We start from the raw sequence: 15,714 nt of genomic DNA on the forward strand, positions 1-15,714 counted from the left end.
AGGGCTAACACATACACACACACATTACATCAACATTGACCCATGCTGTACTGTTGTCCCACACACACACACACACACACACACACACACACACACACACACACACACACACGTCGATTGGATGGGTCAATGTCGGGCTCTGGCAAACCAACAACACACCCTGTGCATATGATGAAACTGTGCCACCTCTTGTCATCTGTAACATTGATGCAGGAACAGGATAACATGGTGCTGGTGCACAGGGTGACTTTATAGCAGTGTAGCAATGTTAGCATGTTGTCAACAGTACAGTGTAATGATATCCTTGTAGGTATATCTGAGCTGGCATGATGCATTAAAGGTATGATTATCAATGTAGTATTGTTTACAACAGTGTTATTTCCAAAAATGTATTGTCCACCCATGTGCCACTTGGCTGATGTGTGTAGTTTTGGCAGCATGTGTTGGTGAGTGGACAGTACGTGTTTAATGTGTGCAGTACAGATTTGCAGGTGCACATTTGTGAACATGGTGGAGGTGCACTGTCTGCATGTATGTGCACAGTGGACACATGGGAAGGGTGACATGCCCTGTATTACACAGTGTCAACACTTCATAGTTTCTATTGGTGGCCAGTATGCATTTTAATACACATATGTTTTAACCTGGGTACACATGTGTGTATGACATGATTTGACACTATGCTGTGGGTGATACTGTTACTATCTGTCATTGGTTTGCATTCTGGTAGTATACACAACCTCAACAGCCTGACTATAACCAATCATTAGATGATGTCTTGACAACTGACACACAGATGTAGGAAACTCAGTAGCATTTGGATCCTTCCGGTATTATACTATACCAGTAACCACTGGTACTGACTGCCACCCAGTCCTGGGACCACTCCTGTTTGGCATATAGCCCTCTTAGGTACAAGCAAACACACTAGGGATATGTCTGTCCACATCTGGAAATGCATACAGTGGCCTACAATGCATTCTCCGGATGAGACACTTATCCTCCACAAGGGTATCATACAGACAGATACTTGTTGTCTAACCCATGCTGTAAAGCTATAAGCCAACTATAGCATAGTCATCCAGATTTACTAAACATAGTATCCCAACAGTACCACATAGGTAGTAGCCCCCAACATGTAGAACGGGTACCGATGTGTACATGCAGCCAAGTGTTATGTCATCTGTCTTTTGGTATTCACATTTCCATAGATATTCTGAAGTCCCTCGGTGTATCACATAAGCAATAAGGGGTCTGTATGCATATCCACAAAGTTGTTGTACACCTATAATGAATGTCCATTACTGACAGACTTTGTTGTGTTTGAACATGTTTGAAATATACCCCAGGCATGAACCCTCACTCACACTATTCTATAGAAACTGTCATGGGTGTGTGTGACACAGATGACCTAGTCCACAGATCACTACAGTGGCTGGCCTTGTCACAAACATACATATGTGACCAAAGGTCTGAGAAGCAGCAGCACAATCTGTCAAAGGTAAAAGATGTATTCATGTAGAAAGCAGGCTTCACACCTATGAACTAATTGAGGTCTCATGTACATATATGTATTTGCTACACAGATACCTGAAGTGTGCAATGCACATACTGTTGTTATACTGATATGTCATACAGTAGTAAAAGCTAAACCCACAACACATTGATCAACAGTATCACACATACACACTCAGTAATTACTAGATTCAAACTCTTACCTAACTATGTTATGATACTACAGAGAGACACATTAACACAACACACTATACGCTTTACTGGGAGTGTTCATTTCCACTGCTATATTTGTAGGATGCTGACATCATCAGACTTGCCAAAGAGGAGTATACCACTTTTAAGGTGTTTTCCTAGTCTCCAAAAAGGGCACTACTCTCAAACGAAATTGCACAGAAACATACACACCCCATCACTCACCAATTGGAGGATTCAAACCCCTACCTATGTTATGATACTAGAAAGATATGCATTAACATGATGTGCTATATGCTTTAATGGGAGTTTTTATTTCCACTGCTATATTTGTAGGATGCTGACATCATCAGACTTGCCAAAGAGGAATATACCACTTTTAAGGTGTTTTCCTAGTCTCCAAAAAGGGCACCTCTCTCAAAGGAAATGACAGAGAAACATACACACCCCCACACTCTGCAATTGCAGGATTCAAACCCCTACCTAACTATGTTATGATACTAGAAAGATGTGCATTAACATGATGCGCTATATGCTTTAATGGGAGTTTTGATTTCCACTGCTATATTTGTAGGATGCTGACATCATAAGACTTGCCAAAGAGGAATATACCACTTTTAAGGTGTTTTCCTAGTCTCCAAAAAGGACACTCCTTTCAAAGGAAATCACACAGAAAGATATACACACTCAGCAGTTGGAGGATTCAAACTCCTACCTAATTAGGTTATGATAGAGAGATATGCATTAACACAACACGCTATATGCTTTACAGGGAGTTTTCATTTCCACTGCTATATTTGTAGGATACTGACATCATCAGACTTGCCAAAGAGGAATATACCACTTTTAAGGTGTTTTCCTTGTCTCCAAAAAGGGCACTCTTCTTAAAGGAAATCACACAGAAAGATACAAATACATGCACTCAGCAATTGCAGGATTTAAACCCCTACCTAACTAGGTTATGATACTAGAGAAATATGCATTAACACAACGCGCTATATGCCTTATTGGGAGCTTTCATTTCCACTGCTATATTTGTAGGATGCTGACATCATCAGACTTGCCAAAGAGGAATATACTACTTTTAAGGTGTTTTCCTAGTCTCCAAAAAGGGCACTCTTCTCAAAGGAAATCACACAGAAACATACACACCCCCAGCAATTGCAGGATTCAAACCCCTAACTAACTATGCTATGATACTAGAAAAATACGCATTAATACAACACACTATATGCTTCACTGGGAGTTTTTATTTCTCCTGCTATATTTGTAGGATGCTGACATCATCAGACTAGACATGGTAATGTGTGTGCACTTTGTTTTATGCAATCCCAGGACTGAGCCATGGGGGACAGCAGGTGTTACCATCTTGAACAGGACTCCACAATTCTTACCTTGTGTGATCTATCTGTGGCCCAGTTGCCAATCCATCAGATGACAATACATATTTATGCAGAGGTTGTTGATTTTGTGGAATACGACATGTGTCTGGGATGTTGGAAAAGGGCTATTCAAAGTCTATGTGGGATGTGTGTAGCTCATTTCATTCATGTATGTCCTAGGTGGTTGTCTTGCAAACAGTCTAGCAAGTTTGGGAACCATAATCTGCCCATGACCAAACCAAAGGTAGTAGGGTTGCGTGTTTGTAGGCTTCTAATAGCTCTGTTTATGACTTCACTCATGATGGACTCCATGGCCTTGCAGATCAGACTTCATAGGCTTATAAGACTATAGTTCCCATGATCTGTTGTGTACCAACACTTGTGGAGTATGCCATATGTTGCTGTAACCCATTCAACAGTTTCATATCCTGTAGAGAGGGTGAGACTCAACAGACTGTTTAGGTGCAGGGTCTGTTTGTTCTGCAGTTCACTTATAACACATATAGGGAAACAATGTAATCCAATTGATGCCATGTTTTCAGCTTTGGAAAAAGCTGTTTACCCATTCTACATGTGATATCTCCTGGTATGATGATAGGGCCTTTTGTCAGTGGGAGGTGGGTATGTATGTATGGGCCTGTCTGACAGGATGTTGGCATTGTCAGTCATTTACAGTTGGCCCTGACTCAGGACATATATGACTGTACATTGCTATTTATGACATAGCTGAAGGAAGTGTCATAGTTCTGTATGGACTCCTTCGCAGATAATCTTTCCATAACCTGGAATGGATAATGTTTGAAGTGCACATTGTTTATTGATGATACTGATTACATTTTTTATCTTCTTTGCTTTTCCACTTTCTATGAACAACCTAAGTATCTGTAGTACATATTTGATTACGACAGGGTTCCAATATATTATAGATGTGTCTGTTGTCATATAACTGTGTGCACAAAGCAGGACTGGTGAATAGTGAGAGGTTCCTGGGTTAACACATGCAACTGCCAGATATGTGTGGCCCACTGTTGTACTCAGACATGGCCTAAGTGTGTGAGCATGCCCAGTGTGACCTTTCAGTATGTTGCTGTCTGAAGTCCACTACATTTGTTGACGTGTGCGAACACGCCCAATATTAACATATATACTATATGTGTGTTGAAAATCAAGTTGTATTTTTACTGCAGGGTTCACCTTTGTGTCATAACTCTACAGGGATTATGGTGTGCCTACAGGTTTTCCATGAGACACTTTGCATAGACTTTTCAACATTTCTTCATACAAGCTGAGCAGTGAAATGTGTCATGGTTCAGTACCGTGACTATAGTGCACAGTATCCTGGGTTGAGGACTATCACTGCTTTATATTTCCATACTAGGCAGACCAGACTGCTTAAAGATGAGTAATCAAATATGAGCATGTTTACCTGCTTTTGCCCAACTTTGACCAAACTTGCCCAACATTGCTCAACATTAACCAACATTGCTGCACTTTGCCCAATATTGCCCAGCATTGCCCAAAGTTGTGCTACTTAGTGTGTGCAATTTTGTTTACATATACTAAATAGTGGTAAAAGCTGTTTAGCACTGCTTTATATTGCTTAAAACATGGCAATCATGCCTCAGGTGGTGCTGCAGGGCTGCCTATGTCGGATGCACATAGTACACTCTCTATACATGTTTGTAAACAGGTAGTGTCAAGTTAGGCATCCCTTTTACTATATGTGCGAGTCAGAGAGAGGTATCATTTCCAGGGTTCCTACTGAGCCAGTGTATGTGCTATGCATTGCCTCTTTGCCAAGGCCAAAGCATACTGGGCATGCCTCCTTCTGCCTACTGGGGCAGGCTCAGGTTGTTCCTCCTCTGAGTCACGCTCTGCCTGTGATGGCCTTGGCAATGGTGGGGGCTGTTTGGCCCGGCCCTATGCTGCTCCTGCTGCAGCTGTTTTCACAGGATCATATTATGTAGCATAGCACATACCATGACTATTTGGGTACATGTAGTTGGTGAGTACTGCAAGGCTCCACCAGATGTGTCCAGGCACTGGAACCGTGACTTGAGCAGCCCAAACACACGCTCAATTACATTTCGTGTTTGTGAGTGTGCCTCATTATGGCGTTCCTGTTCAGGTGTGTGTGCATTTCTGATGGGTGTCATCAGCCATGGCTCCAGTGCATATCCAGCATCCCCCACTAGGTAACCATGAGGGATGTCCCCATTGGAAAATGTCTGGTACAGCTGTGTCAGATGCCAGATATGGGAATCATGGTAGCTTCCAGGGTAGCCAGCACACACATTCATTATTATGCCCTGGGCATCAAACATGACCTGGCAGTTGATGGAGGGGAAGCCCTTGCGATTAAAATAGGCCCTACCCTGCTCACCAGTTGGTGATTTGATGCGTATGTGCGTGCAGTCTATTGCACCCACTACCTCAGGGTATTCCGCTATTTGCTGGAAAAGATGCATATTGCTGGCCAATACCTCATGGGAATTGGGGAAATATACATGATCACCGACATGTGCTGACATGGCATTCAGAAACTGGTGCAGTACCCTGGATGCTGATGCCTGTGAAATCCCCATCATATCACCAGTTGGTCTCTGGAAGGTACCTGTTGCTAGTATTCTTAGGCCAACACATACCTTGGTTTCCACTGGGATGGGTTCCCCTCTGTTGGTTCTGTGTGTGAGGTGTGGGCTGCACAGCTCAACAATTTGCTGCATAACGTCTCTGTCCACTCTATAGCGCTCCACTATCTCCAGCTCATGTAGCCCCTGGTAGGTTACCCTGGGCCTGTACACTCTTCTCTGTCTCCTCACTGTGGGTTGCTCAGCAGCATTCACATTGTCACCACCCTCAGCATGTTGCATATGTTGCCTTATAACAGCAATGGCAGCCCCTAACATTTCTTTGGCTCAGTAAAGCTTTTTAAGTTTTCACTTCTCTTAGCTTACTGCAGTGTTGCAGTGTATCTGAGAAAAACATAGTAGAAAGTTGTTTGCAGAGTTTTAAGTGATGGGCTGGGCTGGACTAGTGTACTGCCTGTGTAATTGGCTGATTCTGATTGTTTTCACCTGCTAGCTCTGCTAGTTCTCCTTGGTTAACTTCCTACTATTTGTTGTGCTTCCTTTTCCCTTTCTATTTCCACAGGGGGCAGTGCCGCGCAAACAAGCGCAAACACACGCACACAAGCTCACATGCGCGCACACATGCTTACACGGCCTAACACATGCTGACTCCTGCTAGAACGTGCACACACAGGCGCAAATGTGCTTACACAGATTTCAACAAGCTTACACTTGCTTACTCCAGCTTAAACGCGCTTACACAGGTGCACAGGCGCACACAGTCTTACTCGGATTTACAAGCATGCACCCACGTGCAAAAACATTGCAGGCACTTCTACAAGAAACTTTAGTGCTATCCACGGTATACACCTTCAATTTCTTGCCTTTAGCTAGGAAACCTGTTGACACACCTCTTCCAGTGATGAGTAACTGACAGCAAACACATGCCACTCTGCTCCAATGAGCTTACATTCTTTCATACATACCCCCCTCATGATGTCACCTATCTTCTACTCTGATACTCCCCTTATCCTACTCTTACACTCCACAGACTTTGCTCATATGCCATGTAAAATTGGGATTCACTATCCTTACCCTCATTTGCATAGGATTGCCTACTAATGCTTGGTTACATCTCTTAGACTGAGCTTCCCCCCTTAGCAACCTCTACTCAGTAGCCATGTTGTCTTCAGCCTGCCATTCACTTGCATGGCAGTTGGATATTTAGAATAAAATCCCTATTTGTGGCTTTTATTTATTTTTTTCATGGTTTTTAGAGCGCAGCAGTTTTGTGTGGCACTGCGCTATGCTTAAACTTCAGAGATCGAGGTAAAAAATATATATATATATTTATTTTGCAATGGGTAGAACTGCCAATGGCCATATATTTGGCCATTGGCATGCTTCTTCAACTGGATGCATCCTTTATTTTGAGCTGTCATGGCTCCATTTTGCTATTTGCAGAATGGTACTCAGTTGACAATGGAGTACATGTCTGCAAATAACACTACTCTTACTCAGACAGGTTAGGGTTTCCTGGATCTCAAATTTACCTCATTTGCATAGCTTTCAGCAGCAAATGAGGTAATTTGCATAACCTAACCCTGTTCGTGTAAGAGTCGTTTTAGGAGCTCTCTTGCACACCCCTGCTGGCTATTCCTGGATCGCTCGGCAGACATGTTGGCTGCATGGAGTCTTACTCTACTCTTAGACTCTGTGCAAGTCTTCATGAATCCGGCCCACTGTTATTCATACTTCTGAATACTCCTAAACTACAACCAATAGCCCTCATAACTCTCTGCATTGAAAGAGGGCTAAAAGGGAGAAAAAATTGTTTTTAACTAATAAATGAATTGATAACATTATGGACTGCTATATGTCAAACAAAAATGTAAAAAAATGTATGTATTTGGACACTGATGCAACTGTAAAGTGTTGTCATCTATTTAACCTTTTAAGTTTTAGTAGGCATGTTATAGATGACATACCATTTATGCCAGGAGAATGACAGGCATCTAACCTTAACTGCCACGTCAGTCCTCTACTTTCCAAAATGAGGGACACTGGACCTCCCCTACCATCTGACTGTACTTGGTTTATAGCTGAGAACAGAAATTCATGTTTAGGGTTCTCCACTATATGTTTCGCCAAAGCGTTCTCCAACTTGCCCTTCCTTATAGCATACAGGTGTTCGTATATGCGCTGTTGTAGTTTCCTATCTGTTTTACCGACATAAAAAGCTGGACAGAGAGAACACTTGGCTAGGTGAACTACTTGAGTACTGGTACAATTGTACCTACCTAATATACCATATTTGGTACCTCTTATTTCAAATTTGGAGCCCGTCTTTATGTTACTACAATAACGGCACATATTGCACTTATACATGCTGTCCCTGCAATTGGGAACCCTATGTTTCTTCCCTAATATACTTTTAAGGTTGTAACCCCTTTTAAAAACAATCCTTGGAAATTCCGTCAACTTCTTTCGGATGGAAACATCCTGTATGACCAAGTTCCAGTTTTTCAAAATAATGGAAATAATCTCCTTTGTATCTATGCTGTATGTTAATATAAAACTGTTAGACATTGAAACTCCAGAATCTAGCTTAGCGTCTTGGTCCTCCTGGGGTACACTAGCTTGATTAAGAATGGGTAAGTAAAAACCCTTTTCCCTCTTACTCGAGAGATCGAAAATAAGTCCCTCGGGATAACTCCTATTCAGGAAAAGACTTCCCATTAAATTACATTCCTCTAAGAAGTCACTGTCTCTAGACACCATCCTGGTGGCTCTAACTAGTTGACCTTTAATGATAGATTTCTTCAGTGAGAATGGATGACAACTGCTAAACTGTACATAACTATTTGAAAAAGATTCCTTCCGGTACATTTTAACTATATAGCAACTATTTTCTTGTCCTTCATTAAGTCCACATCCAGATATGCAATCCTATCCAGGGCAAAACTGGAGGTAAACTTAAGAAATTCTGTAGAGGAGCTGAATTCTACAAGCAAATGTGCTACCTCCTCATCTCCTTTGAGGATGATAAATATATCATCCAGGAAACGTGCGCACATAAATACCTTTTCTTGAACTAAGGAATTAGATATTATATTCTCTCTTTCCCAATAGGCCATGACCAGATTGGCCACGCTAGCTCCACTTGGAGACCCCATAGGAGCACCTATCGACTGGAGAAAATATCTGTTATTAAATGTCACATAATTACAAGACAAATCAATATCTAGCAATTCACTGGCCAGTTATATTTCTTCAGCTGGAGCCTTTTTTATGATCATCATAGCTGGAATACAGTCCAAGGCTACTGAATGTGGGATGGAGGAATACAAATCCTTCATATCTATGGACAGAAAATGGCTCTCTGCACTGTAAGGTATTTGATTTACCCTGGATAGGAAAGAACAAGAATTATTGGATATCTGTGGCTCACTCACCACATATTTCTTCAAAATAGTGTCCACCACCTTGGCACTAGCGTAGGTGATACTACTCCTAGCACTGACCAACGGACGCATAGGTGGATGTACGGGATTCTTGTGAATCTTAGGAGAGCCAAATATAATAGGAATTTGCGGGGGCTGGTAAAGATATAAAGTTTAATAAATCCAAATCTATGGACCCATTGATAAACATATCATTGAAATAAGAAGACACCCTAGACATACCTATATTTAATTCATTCCTAGACACCTCTTTGTATGTCTCAGAAGCTAGGATGTCTTCCATTCTCCTGATGTAATCTGACTCGTTCATCACTACTAAACCTCCACCCTTATCTGGTTACATGACCCTGACTGGGGAACTGCTTATAGAATCTAATAATTACCTCTCCTCTTTGCTAATATTGAACTGGCATGTTTGCTTTGAAAGAGGTTGACTTAAAACATGACGTATGTCTAATTCACTGATTTGTTCAAAAAGATTCAAGGAGGAGTGCGATGGGGGGGGGTTATACGTACTAGACACAAAGAAATCACCTTTGTCTCTAGTTAGGTTACCCAACAATAACTGAAGATTCTGTTTTCTAACAAATAATTTCAAATCAGTTATAGATTTGGCCAAATCAGCTCTCTTAGAAGGCACAAAGGAGAGTCCTCTGCCTAAATGTTTCACTAAATCATTTGTAAAAACAAAATCAGTGAAATTGTAAATTCTAAAGTCCAGGCCAATGTTAGTAATAATGTTACATGCACCTGCAATTGGTTGACAAGGCTATAGAAATATAGAAATATAGAAATTGGACAAGGCTAATTTCTCCTATTCTTTGACCAGTTTCTGGGTTTCCGGACTTGATTGGTAGGTAGAATTGAGGCTGGATCCCGAAAATTTGGACCCTCACTCTCTTATTAGGGATGTTTGCCTTATGGTGGGCAGCTAAACGTTCACTACGTCAGACCTGTTCATGTGCATCTATGGAATCTGCAGAAAGATTCTCCAACCTGTTGGACTTCATTTCTGTTCCCCAGCCAGCTGTGTTAGGACCATCTGTCTGCCGTGTACCGGGAGCCAAAAACTTTCCTTGACACAATGGGGGTTTCGGATAGGCCGAACCCTCTTTATATGCTTTGACATCCCTTTGCAATTTTTTAATTTTATTTGATGTAAGTTTAGAAAAGTGTTGGTCTATACTATTAAAAGATCGTTCACAGTCAAACCAGTACCCGTAAAAGTTTAGATCATTTTTTATATCCCCGTCAAATTTGTTGATATCTATGATCAAACCATCTGCCGCCAGTTGATAATGTTTGCATATTAAATCCAAAAGTCCAAGACCATCTGTCAAACAGTTGGATTAACTCCAGTTGGAAAGTAGACGCCTCCTCCAACCCCGTAGGGTATTGCCAGGACCTTAAGCCCTTATGTACAACTTTGGACAGTTTGCATTTACCAAAGTAGGCTACTTCCAACTGAATTTTCCTGAACTTCATTAATTTCTGATCAAACACATTCAATTTAGTAGGTAAATCAGACACAACAGACATACCTTGATCTGTAGCGTTAGACCTTTCATTGTCATAAAAAGAAAAAGAGAGGCTAAGCCATTGGTTTAGATTAGGAGTTTCTAGGGAATTATTCACAGACGTATTGTTCCTCATAGACTGGAAAATGGTAATCCCCTGAATATGTTCACCATCTGACAGTGGTTTATCCAAAAGTTCTGCTCCTGAAGTTTCATGAACTCTCCAGTGGTTTAGGGACTCTCCACTAGTTACAGAGAGACCCACAGTTTCTTTGAAACCATTAGAAGGGCTGCCTCCAACATGCCCCTCAGCACTGACTATGTTACAAAGGTTAGAAGACCAGCTTTTGGCTCCTGTTGAGAAGCTACAATGTCATCAAACCAGTTTGAAAGGGTATTCACCTTTTGTGTTAACAGTTCGATTAACTTTGTCAAATTACCGGTTTCTCCTTCCATACTAGAGCCTGATGGTTTGACCGGAGCACCTTCCATCCCAAAACGAACACACTCAACAAACTTTTTACTGAATTAAACTAAAAATAAAAAACAAAAAGGTGGATACACTCCAAAACCTCACCGGAAAGCTTGTTGACTAAAATGAAACACCCGTTGCGTTTATAATCCAAACACGTGTATTTATTTTAAGCACAAAACGCAGCCTTTTTGTCGGTAACACAAAACCAACTTCCTCAGAAACAGATACAGCATCACAAATATCAGAACCTCTATTTAAAATTAAACAAAGTGATCACATGTTCACCAAGGTCTGCAAGACCATGTAAAAACTCACCCTGGGACAATACTGAACAATAAGAAACAAATCCACTCTCTCTGCTGAAAAATAGAGGGTTACAACATAAATAGTCGTCAGTTTGCCCAGTGTTGCTCCTCTGAAACTATAAATTTTTTAATGTTTATAATTAAAAACTTTGGATGAAAAATACTTACAATATAACACATTTATAATATAAAAACTTGCTTGTGCAATAAAAACATAAAACCACTGTCGGCTGAAATACAGACAGCACTTGTATTAAAACAGGAATCAAGCGCAAAACATATACCGGCTTTTGCTTGTGTTGCTCTTAATCAAACTATTAAACCTGTGATGAAAAACTTAAACCACTGTCAGCAAACAATACGGATGTCAAGTTCAATAAAAACTTACAGTCAAACCTTGTACATCAAAATAACTTGTAATTAAACAAAAATGAACATAAAAATGTGTAAATCTATTAACAAGTTGAAAATACGTTAGAAATTTCTTCGATGTAATTCAATGAATGTATAGAATGAAGTACATAATAAGGTAGAACTATTTATAACCAAGTCTGAAAACATACTCCTAATCACTGTTAAACACTGTTATTCATAATTCTGAATACTCCTAACCTACAACCAATAGCCCTCATAACTGCTTGCATTGAAAGAGGGCTAAAAGGGAGAAAAAAATAACTTTTAACTAGTAAATGAACTGATAACATTATGGACTGCTATATGTCAAACAAAAATGTAAAAACTGTATGTATTTGGACACTGATGCAACTGTAAAATGTTGTCATCTATTTAACAAAACTGCTAACACAAAAGGTGAATACCCTTTCAAACCGGTTTGATGACATTATGGCTTCTCAACAGGAACCAAGAGCTGGGTCTTCCAACCTTTGTAATGGAGTCAGTGCTGAGAGGCATGTTGGAGGCGGCCCTTCTAATGGTTTCAAGGAAACCATGGGTTTCTCTGTAACTAGTGGAGTGTCCCTAAACCACAGAAGAGTTCATGAAACTTCAGGAGCAGAACTTTTGTATAAACCACTATCAGATGGTGAACATAGTCAGGGGATTACTACTTTCCTGTCTATGAGGAACAATACGTCCGTGAATAATTCCCTAGAAACTCCTAATCTAAACCAATGGCTTAGCAGCTATTTTCTTTCTATGACAATGAAAGGTCAAATGCTACAGATCAAGGTACGTCTGTTGTGTCTGATTTACCTACTAAATTGAATGTGTTTGATCAGAAATTAATGAAGCTCAGGAAAAGTCAGTTGGAAGTAGCCTACTTTGGTGAATGCAAACTGTCCAAAGTTGTACCTAAGGGCTTAAGGTCCTGGCAATGCCCTACGGGGTTGGAGGAGGGGTCTACTTTCCATCTGGAGTTAATCCAGCTGTTCGACAGACATGGTCTTGAACTTTTGGATTTAATATGCAAACATTATCAACTGGCGGCAGATGGTTTGATCATAGATATCAACAAATTGGACGGGGAAATAAAAAATGATCTTAACTTTTACAGGTACAGGTTTGACTATGAAAGATCTTTTAATAGTATAAACCAACACATTTCTAAACTTACATCAAATAAAATTTAAAAATTACAAAGGGATGTCAAAGCGTATAAAGAGGGTTTGGCCTATCCCAAACCCCCATTGTCTCAAGGAAACTCCCGGTACATGGCAGACAGATGGAACTAACACAGCTGGCTTGGGAACAGGAACAAGGTCCAGCAGGTTGGAGAATCTTTCTGCAGATTCGATAGATGCACACGAACAGGTATGACGTAGTGAACGTTTGGCTGCCCACCATAAGCCAAACAACCCTAATGAAGAGGGTGAGGGTCCAAGTTTTTGGGATCCAGGCTCAATTCTACCTACCAATCAAGGCCAGAAACCCAGAAACCGGTCAAAGAACAGGAGAAATTAGACCAGTCCAATTCCAACATTGGTCAACCAATTGCAGGTGCATGTAACATTATTACTAACATTGGCCTGGACTTTAGAATTTACAATTTCTCTGATTTTGGTTTTACAAATGATTTAGTGGAACTTTTAGCCAGAGGACTCTCCTTTGTGCCTTCTAAGAGAGCTGATTTGGCCAAATCTATAACTGATTTGAAATTATTTGTTAGAAAACAGTATCTTCAGTTATTGTTGGGTAACCTAACTAGAGACAAAGGCAATTTATTTGTGTCTAGCACATATAATCCCCCATTGCACTCTTCCTTGAATCTTTTTGAACAAATCAGTGAATTAGACATATGTCATGTTTTAAGTCAACCTCTTTCAAAGCAAGCATGCAAGTTCAGCATTAGCAAAAAGGAGAGGTAATTATTAGATTCTATAAGCAGTTCCCCAGTCAGAGTCATGCAACCAGATAAGGGTGGAGGTTTAGTAGTGATGAACGAGTCAGATTACATCAGGAGAATGGAAGACATCCTAGCTTCTGAGACATACAAGGAGGTGTCTAGGAATGAATTAAATATAGGTATGTCTAGGGTGCCTTCTTATTTCAATGATATGTTTATCAATGGGTCCATAGATTTGGATTTATTAAACTTTATATTTTTACCAGCCCTGCAAATTCCTATTATATTTGGCTCTCCTAAGATTCACAAGAATCCCGTAGATCCACCCATGCATCCGTTGGTCAGTGCTAGGGGTAGTATCACTCACGCTAGTGCCAAGGTTGTGGACGCTATTTTGAAGAAATATGTGGTGAGTGAGCCACAGATATCCAAGGATTCTTGGTCTTTCCTATCCAGAGTAAACCAAATACCTTAGAGTGCGGAGAGCCATTTTCTGACAATAGATGTGAAGGATTTGTATTCCTCCATCCCACATTCAGTAGCCTTGGACTGGATTCCAGTTATGATGATCATAAAAAAGGCTCCAGCTGAAGAAATACAACTGGTCACTGAATTGCTAGTCATTGTTTTGTCTTGTAATTATGTGACATTTAATAACAGATATTTTCTCCAGTTGATAGGTGTTCCCATAGGGTCTCCATGTGGAGCTAGCATGGCCAATCTGGTCATGGCTTATTGAGAAAGAGAGAATATACTATCCAATTCCTTAGTTCAAGAAAATGTATTGATGTGCACACGTTTCCTGGATGATATATTTATCATCTTGAAAGGAGATGAGGAGGTAACAAATTTGATTGTAGAATTGTTCAACTCTTCTACAGAATTTCTTAAGTTTATCCCCCAGTTTTCCCCTGGATAGGATTGCATATCTGGATGTGGACGTAATGAAGGACAAGGAAAATAGTTGCTATATAGCTAAAATATACCGGAAGGAATCTTTTTCATATAGTTATGTACAGTTTAGCAGTTGTCATCCCTTCTCACAGAAGAGATCTATCATTAAAGGGCAACTAGTTAGAGCCGCCAGGATGGTGTCTAGAGACAATGACTTCTTAGAGGAATGCAATTTTATTGGAAGTCTTTTCCTGAATAGGGGTTATCCCAAGGGACTTATTTCCAATCTCTCGAGAGAAGTACAGAGAAAGAGGGAAAAGGGTTTTTACATACCCATTCTTAATCAAACTAGTGCACCCCAGGAGGACCAAGACGCTAAGCTAGATTCGGGAGTTTCAATGTCTAACAGTTTTATATTAACATATAGCATAGATGCAAAGGAGATTATTTCCCATTATTTTGAAAAACTGGAACTTGGTCATGCAGGATGATTCCATCTGGAAGAAGTTGACGGAATTTCCAAGGATTGTTTTTAAAAGGGGTTACAACCTTAAAAGTATATTAGAGAAGAAACCTAGGTTTCCCAATTGCAGGGATGGCATGTATAAGTGCAATATGTGCCATTATTGTAGTAACATAATGACGGGCTCCAAATTTGAAAGAAGAGGTACCAAATATGGTATATTAGGTAGGTACAATTGTACCAGTACTCAAGTAGTTTACCTAGCCAAGTGTTCTCTCTGTCCGGCTTTTTATGTCGGTAAAACAGATAGGAAACTACAAGAGTGCATATACGATCACCTGTATGCTATAAGGAAGGGCAAGTTGGAGAACGCTCTGGTGAAACATATAGTGGAGAACCCTAAACATGAATTTATGTTCTCAGTTATAGACCAAGTACAGTCAGATGGTAGGGGATGTCAAGTGTCCCTCATTTTGGAAAGTAGAGAATTGACGTGGCAGTTAAGGTTAGATGCCTCTCATTCTACTAGCATAAATGGTATGTCATCTATAACACGCCTATTAAAACTTAAAAGGTTAAATAGATGACAACACTTTACAGTTGCATCAGTGTCCAAATACATAAATTTTTTACAT

Source organism: Protopterus annectens, chromosome 7.part0 (assembly GCF_019279795.1).
Source record: "Protopterus annectens isolate FY-2018-M chromosome 7.part0, PAN1.0, whole genome shotgun sequence".
NCBI classification, from domain to species: Eukaryota; Metazoa; Chordata; order Ceratodontiformes; family Protopteridae; genus Protopterus; species Protopterus annectens.